This window comes from Lissotriton vulgaris, chromosome 11 (assembly GCF_964263255.1).
Source record: "Lissotriton vulgaris chromosome 11, aLisVul1.2, whole genome shotgun sequence".
In the NCBI taxonomy this organism is placed as follows: domain Eukaryota; kingdom Metazoa; phylum Chordata; class Amphibia; order Caudata; family Salamandridae; genus Lissotriton; species Lissotriton vulgaris.
Window position 1 is genome coordinate 1,061,651,978 of NC_141699.1, and position 8,720 is coordinate 1,061,660,697.

General features: G+C 43.2%; 1 pseudogene; it reads left to right on the plus strand.

The window, feature by feature from the left end:
* Positions 1-5,604: 5,604 nt before the first annotated feature.
* Positions 5,605-8,333, plus strand: LOC147684071 (G2/mitotic-specific cyclin-B1-like; annotated as a pseudogene).
* The last annotated feature ends 387 nt before the right edge of the window (positions 8,334-8,720 follow it).

Sequence of the window (8,720 nt, forward strand, 5' to 3'; positions counted from 1 at the left end):
AATCAGGGCTTCAACTTCATTGACTGATTCTACAGCTGGCACCACATTTTTAGTTGGAATTGTATTCTTTACTTTCAATTTGTGCCACTTACGAAGCCTTAATTTGCGCGTGAATTTGTACAGGTCTATTCTCTCTTGGGAATAAGAAAAATCAGTAGTGGGACAAAAGGAAAGCCCGAAACTTAAAACATCAAATTCAACATCAGTAATCAATCTATTTGAAAGATTTACCACATTCTTTGTGTTCCTCATTTTCCTCGCTGTTTCTTTTGTCCTCTTGTCTCCACAGCCGATGACGGGCTTGTGGTTTTTCCACCAGCCGCCCCTCCTTGTTGATTTGAGGTTGTGGGCATTCCTCCTGTTTGCCTTCCTCTTCCTCTGCCGCGTCCGGTAAAGCCCCTTCCTCGCCCCCGGCCACGATCTATTTGCCAACTTTGAGAATTTTGATTTTGATTCATCATGCGAAATTCCTTCCAAAAATTTGGCAGAGTATTGGGTGCTTTTTCTGGTAGTACGGTCCCATCATCTGAAACATCGCTTTCGCTTATCTCACTTTCTGCTCCTTCCGGCGTCGCATTACTCGTGGTAGCTTTTTTGTTGATGTTATCATACTTTTTACTGAACGTGAAGATCCTGCCAGATTGATAATCGATTTTGTCTCTCAAGAATTTTCGTTCTTTTTTCATGATTATTTCTTCCTCATGTTTCATGATTCTCTTAGATATTTCTTCCATTTTGGTTTTAAAGGTTTCATCACTTTCTTCCTTTTCAATTTCCTCTTTTAAATCAGCAATCATTTTCAAAACCGATGCGTGTTCCTTCCATGCAAACTTTATAAGAATTGACAGCATGCGGTTCGAACATTCCATTAAGTTTGCTGCCAATTCATTAGCCAATTCAGGGTCTTGATCTTCATATGAGGGGGCAATAAGTATTCTGAGACCTCTGGGTACTCGTTTTTCTTCTTGATATTTTTCTAAAGTAATTGCCTCCCACCACTTGGAGAGTTCTTTGCACATCAGTTTCTCTAGCTTCATATACTTTTGATTCAAAGAGGTCAAGGTGGCATTTTTACCTTCACTCGTACTCGCTTGTCCTGCCTTTTGTGTAAACATGGTTACGGCTCTCAGCCTCCTTCGTGCTTCCATATCCTGTTCCATAGTTTGGCTTATTGTGATAAGACTTGTCTTTTTCGCTTAATAAGCTGCTTCCTTATTCGTATCCATATGTATTCCCCACCAAGAGAATACCACGGCAATATTGTAACCCCTATAACGACTCCCACAACTTCTTCGCTCAAGTCTTGTAAGGGGAACGCTGCTGCGTGAAGACGCCTGTCAATATAGTTAATACACAAGCCGCCGGGGATTTTATTTCGACCCTGTTACACACGTGCGGTACTGTCCCGGAGTTTCTCAAAGACCGCTTGTATAAGTATTGGATTACTCTAGATATTTGACAATGTTGTCCACTGATACTGATATATATATATATATATATATATACACACAAAAGGCTCAATGTTACCAGCGGCCCCCTACCCTGCAGGGCGGATCTACGAGCAGGAACAGAGAATCCTGTTATAATAGGTATTACCAGAAAATATGCAGAGCCCAACTTCTACTTCTTTTCAAGATGACATTTATTCGTCAATATGCGCAGAAGCATTAAAACCACTCATTTCCTCCTTACGTGTTTCAGCGTTTGCCGCCTTGATCACAGGTGAGTGTCATTTTAAATCCCAGTGGTCACATGGCCACATTCACAACTACAGGCCCCAGAATGCACCATAGTAGTAATTCATCAGCGTGACATGGTGCAACATTCCATTTTGCTCAAATAGCATTTATTTTTGCCAAATGTCACGAAAAATAAAGTCATAGTTCAAGGTGCATGCTGTAATTCAAAAGTGCAAAGTGCATACTCATGCGGCATGGTCGTAATATTCACTTGAAATGCAAAGTTTACAGGGAGAGGATGTCACACCTCTCATCTCCCGTTTACCAAGTCGCCGTTCGTTGAGCGGGTCATGCCCCCTCTGTTAAATGTTCACAAAAGGCGCCATTTTATGGGGGGGGGGGGGCGACCCTGCTAGGCGGGCTCCACGAGCAGGAACGGAGTCAGTATATAGTTGAAGTTGAGGGAATCTCTGTTAACCAGTGTGACATCATCAGCAAATATTTCTTCACTTCTGAAATCTTCAAATTCTTCATTTAAGATAGAGCAACTGTATGTCAGGAGTTCATGCTGTGCTGCAAAGATAAAGAGAACAGATGAAGCAGAATGGCTATTGAGTTAAAGTAAATACCTTGAGTGGCTACACAAATATAACCCAGAAATCTAAAGCCCTCTGTACAATGCATGACTTCCTTATATCCTGGTGCAGGGTTTACAATCCTCAAAATGCCAACTAGAATGCCTACAACTGACAGCCACACCTTCAGCATCACAGAGTGGGTCTCACCTGGAGGTGCCTAGTATGGGTGGGAACATCTATGGATGCAAAGTCAAATCCAGACAAATGAGGCATCCGATTGGAGCAATGGTGCATCACCATAAATCAAATTGTTAGGTAGTTTATTTGAGCAAGAGTGTGCTAGCATGCTAGAATCTGCCTCCTTCTGGACCTTTCTTATGGTTTATTTGATACATTCTATGACAACTCAGTTCTGATTAGGGGCCACATGCAGCAATTTTGGCAATAGATTTTCTGCGAATCGCAATTAGGTTATTACTATTCCTAATGTATAAAACTCCATAGGTTTCATACAGCAATTCCCAGTGGGTCGCAAATTGACTTAACTCATGAATATTAATGAGGTAGGTCACAATTTCCGACCCATTGGGATTACTAAAATCACGGGACTTGCGGCCTGTTAGCAGACCACCATGTCCGTGATTGCTTTTAAATAAAGGAATATATATATATATATTTTAAATGCAGCCTGTTTTCCTTAAAGGAAACGGGATGCATTTAAAAAAAAATGAACTTTAAAAAAAATAATTTAAGAGCAGTCAGTGGTTTGTGGGACCACTCCCTGCTCTGAGAACAGTTTTCACTACCATTCCCAAAGGGTAAGGAGTCTCTTGGGTACCCCTTCGCATTTGTGAATGGGTTGCCACCTACTTTGAGTAGGTGGTAAACTGCGAATGTTTTGTGCCTTATTTCAGTCACAAACATTCTTACATACTGCTATGATTCGGTATTAGGAAAGGATGCCCTAAAATGCCTCTTCAAAAAACAGAACCGCAAAACCATTTGGCGATTCGGGAATAGGTTAATAGGTTACCGAATCGCTAAATAGGGTTTGGTACATAGGAAAAAACTTTTTGGGGGGTCACAAACGGCCCGATTCTGCGATGGTCCTTTGCGACCTTGAAAAAAGTACATACATGTGGCCCAAGTTACGCCACACAGATCTGTGCACAGGGTGAGCACCTGTCTCAGGCTGTACCCAAGTACAAAGCTAGGGCAATTGAACGATTGAGATCCCAAAAATTAATCATTGCACAGATCCATAATACACCCCTCTGTGATATAAAGCTCTGAGCCTTCTACCATTTAAATGAGTTTCCTCTGGGATCAGGAAACTGGTGCATAACTGAATTTTGCATTTCGAGTAATTTACAGCGTCCCAAGGGACAAATGGTCATTTTTAGGTCTCGGCCTGCGTAGGCTGCGCTTGCGCAGTCTTGCTGGGCGAGAAATTATGTCAGAGAGTAGGGAGGTAAACGAGCCAGCTCTTCTCCATTGGCTGGCTTCCTAAATGGCGGCCAGCCATTGGAGAAGAGTTCTGCCTGTCCCTTTAAGCCCCGTCCATTTCGGATTGAGGGGCGTGTTTTTGCTGTTTTCTCTCCGTGACATCATCCGTCACTCAACAAAAAACACGTCCCCAGTCTGAAAAGGACGGGGCTTACATCATCGGTGTGCAGGCTGTGGTTGGTTCCTGCCCCCAGGGATTGCGGCAGTGTCATCGGCCTGCCGTGCTGGGATTGGCTCCCGCCTGCAGGGACTCCCACCACGTCATCGTGGGGCCACCTGGGATTGCTCGCAGCCTCTGAGGGCTCCCCCTCGCTCATCCACGAAGCAGAGCTGCTGCCCGAGGCCGGGGAGTGTCCCGAAAGAAAAGCCAACTGAGACTGAGACCGCCTGAAAGCCTCACCTGCCCCGCAAATTCCAAGGTAACCAGCGCTGTTCATACGTTTTGTTTTCATCCCCGGTTTATGTTATGGGGTATTGGCCTCGACCACTGCATATGTAGTTTTCTGCACCATTTTATCATGGCGCCCATTTTAGCCCACTTTGTTTCCCTTCTTGTTGTCCTCTGTTTATTTTGTTAGTTAATCTAAGAGGAGGAGCTCCTCTATAGTCCATCTTCTTATTTATCTGGTTTCCGCCCAGCGCTAAATATTTAAACTCTGTTCCCGACCCTTACAGTGCCTTGCATCTCGGCTGAGAGCACGCAGTTACCCTGCCCGGATGGTTTTTTCCACTGCCTGATCCTCTGCTCAAAGTAACACCCCTCGTCGCCGCCGTGTTTTTATTATCTTTAACGCCCTCGTGATCTCCTACTTTGGCACTATTGATGTGCCGATTTGTTTAATTGTCTGTGCGCGTATATGCCTTTCGCACTGTACGGGTCTCCTACTATTATTCTCTTTTTGGATACCGTGGCAGCCCATATCCTTGTCAAACCTCTGGTACTCGCGTCCACTGCACCTGAGGCACAAATGACAGCTATGCAGCTGATTGGGCAGCTGGGGTCCCATCTACAGGCTTATCTATTCAGATGAGCTACAGCAGGCTGTTTGCCTAAGAGGGAGGGTGTAGTTTGAGGTACAGACTACAAGCAAGGTCAAGGTTGGCCATAACTATGGCAGTGACTATAGATACATGTTGAGGGACTACCAGATAAAGGAAACTTATCTGGGATCCAGAAGTTAAAGGGGGGAAAGAAAAATAAGCCCTCATACAGAAAGTAGAAGGGGGCATTTTTGAATTTTACTGATGTACTTGTGAAGGAGAAATTCAGTGCTACGCACTAAGGGTGTAATTACAAATGCCCAAGGTGGTAAATCCATGAACTGCATTTAACGTCACCAGTGGTCCCGCTAACTCAAGGAGTGTAGAGTTAGAGTTATTCTGGGAGGAATAACTCAGAAATTAGGAATTACTAGATAAATTGAAAATTCCATGTCTGAGTCAGCCACTATTTCTCCCTGTAGTTTTAACTGCCTTGAATAGCAGAACTGTTATGAGCTGTGTTCAAGTTATTTGTTCACTGTACCTTTAATGTTAGAACATTTGCTTTTGAGTTACATCTCCTGATGAGAGTTCTAGATTTCGCCGGAGCGGCTGGACGGAACCTGGACAGCCTCTCGAGGTCTGTTGTTTGATGATCTTGTTATAGACCTACAATAAACCACTTACCTGGTTATCTTAGTTAGTGGCTGCCATCTGTACCAACATGTATGCTCCCAGAGAACTAGACGTGGCGTGGTGTTTCCACAGACTTTATAATAAGTCAGATGGGTCTAAAAACTTCTAAGACCCTGAGTCACTGCGGTCCCACTACAGCGACAGTAGTTATAGAATTTGGTCGCATGGCTAGCCCTGAGTCAATTATATCAATCGCACCGTACACAGGAGCGGCTGGTACAGGTAAGAGCCGTGGGGCGGGGTGGGGGGGAGTCAACGTAAAACTGCACACCTAATTGCGGTATACTAGACACCCATGATGTCAAATTCACACAGATTTATTTATGAGTAGTTGTGTATTACTCATGTCTCAGTGTGAAACCGAAATACACCTAGGTACTTCATGAAAATGCTATTTAGGGAGTCAATTTTATTTATTGCTAATATCAAGGTTTTGATGGATTGAATGGTTTGTAAAGTGCCATACTTACCCTACATGAAAGGCTGGTGTTTGTAAATAAAATTTGGGTCTTTTCAGAAAATGCCTATATATGTGTTTGAGAAATAATCAGTTCCTATAGCAAGCAATGTAAGGTTTCTATCTGAGGTCAAAATAGAAATTTTGTAGCCCAGGTTCAAGAGGGTTACTCGGGCATCTTTTGTATATTTGTAACCAGAGACGTAGGCAGTGTTGGACTGGCCTGTTTGGCAGTCTGGCACTGGGTCAGCATGTGGGATGGACCTTTTGGACCTGTCATGACCCCTGGGACCAAAATAAAATTGTCCACATGGAGGACCGGTCTGCCATCTGTGGCATATGATTGTGATATATGCACAGCGGTTGTATGTCAATACAACGCAGTGTTTACACCGCACTACCATTACAACGCTGGTTTTACAACGCAAGTCGTTACCACGACTTGCGCTGTAGGGTGCTGGACTTAGGAATAGTAAGATTTACTATTCCAACACCAGCCTACGTACAGTAGGGAAGGTGTTGGAATAGTAAATCTACTATTCCTTAGCCTAGTGCACCCTCCAGCGCAAGTCGTGGTAACGACTTGCGTTGTAAAACCAGCGTTGTAATGGTAGTGCGGTGTAAACACCACGTCGTATTGGATGTTCCCCATGCACAGCTATTCTCAGTAATATGACATAACTAAGAATCTACTAATAAAGTGCAGTAATGAAAATAGAAAAAGGTAAAGGTAGAAGTGAAGAAAGAGGGTTTAGTTTCGTTGTTTTCTGGTGGTGCTACTGATGAAGGACTTTAACAAGCCTTTTCTGATGTGCCTATAGAAGTCAAAGATGTGTATGCAGGTGATGCAGAGAACCACATGCTTTGCAGTGCTTATGCAAAGCATATTTACAACTATCTGAGAAGCCTGGAGGAGGGACAGTCTGTGAGGCCAAGAAATCTTGGTGGCCAGGAAGTTACTGGAAACATGAGGGCTATATTAGTTGACTGGCTGGTGCAGGTCCAAATGAAGCTCAGGCTGCTCCAAGAAACCATGTTCTTGACTGTGGGAATTATTGCTCTTTTTCTGCAGGCAAATCCAGTACCAAAGAAGATGCTTCAACTAGTTGGTGTCACAGCCATATTTGTTGCCTGTAATATGAGGAGATGAATCCTCCTGAGACTGGAGACTATGGGCCTCATTTATGAGAAATGATGCATCGCAGCGTGAAAGCAGCGATGCGTCACTTCTCAGTGCGCACTCCTTGCGACATTCCTGATGCATCATATTTAATGTATGACGCATCATGTCGCAAGGAGTTACAGTTACGTCAGTATTTCTGACGTATCTGTAAGCGCAAAAGTGACGCATTGCTGGAGTGTGTCACAAAAGTGACGCAACTCCAGCAATACCTTCTTTCACATAGGGCAAGCCTCATGTGAAAGGACCTGCGTCAGTCTTACACCTGCTGTGAGGCAGGCGTAATAAATTGACGCATTTGAGTCCTAGAAGTGGCGCAGTGAAATCTCATAGATTTCACTGCGTCACTTCTATGACCCTTCCTTGCGTCAACTCGCCCCCCTTGCATACATTATACCTGGCGCAGGTATAATGTGGCACAGGTGTTTACAAAGTGACGCATCTACCTAGATGCGTCACTTTGTAAATATGGCGCAACAAGGCGTATTTTTTACGCCATTGGTGCGTCACAGAAAGTGACGCACCGGCGGCGTAAAGGTGACGCACGGCATCATAAATGAGGCCCTATGCCTTTGTAACTGACCACACCTACACTAAAGCTCAGATTCGTGAAATGGAAATGAAGATCTTGAGGGTCCTGGACTTAGGTCTGGGGCAGCCTCTGCCACTGCACTTCTTACGACGAGCCTTCAAGATTGGCGAGGTAAGCACAGAACAGCATACCCTGGCCAAATATCTGATGGAGCTGGTTATGGTGGATTGTGACATGGTACACTTCCTGCCATCTCAGGTGGCAGCAGCTGCCTTTTGTTTGGCTCTTAAAGGGCCCGATTCACAGAACTAACGTAAGACAAAATCCTAAATTTACTACTTTTGTTATTCACAGAAGTTAGGATTTTGTCTTAAGTTTGTCTTGAGACAGACTTAAGACAAACTTAAGACAAAATCCTAACTTCTGTGAATACCAAAAGTAGTAAGTTTAGGATTTTGTCTTAAATTAGTTCTGTGAATCAGGCCCAACGTACTTGATGGAGAGGGATGTACTCCCACACTGGAGCATTAGGTGTTACTCAGAAGGCTCACTGACTCCAGTCATGCAACATACGGCAAAGAACATCTTGAAAGTTAATGGTGGACCCAATAAGCATTTGACTGTGAAGAATAAGTACTCCAGTAGCAGACAAATGAAGATTAGCGGCATCTCTCAGCTCAAATCTCCAGTTGTACAGGAGCTGGCCAGACCATTAATGTCATAAATTAGTTTTAATATGAAGTTTTGAGTACCATGTGCTGGATGTAAACATTGTGAATTTTATTGTTTTACTATGTTAATTTTAAGTGAATATTGTAATAAAATGTTAAACACAAAAAAAAGAAAGAGGTTTATATTTCTTGAAAATTGATAGTAAACATTGGTAAATGTCATGCCCTATGATTGGAACTGGCAGTAATACATATTTCTTTTCTAACGATTTTCTGGGAATATGTATACAAAAATGCACGTCTGAATTACAATGAATCAGGGACAATATACTCCATCTTTATTGTTCCTAGTACTACTCACCATATTTTAGAATCTTAGTCCAATTGATCTCAATTGAAGTGATCAAAAACTACAACTCATAGAATTCATTTGGTTCTTA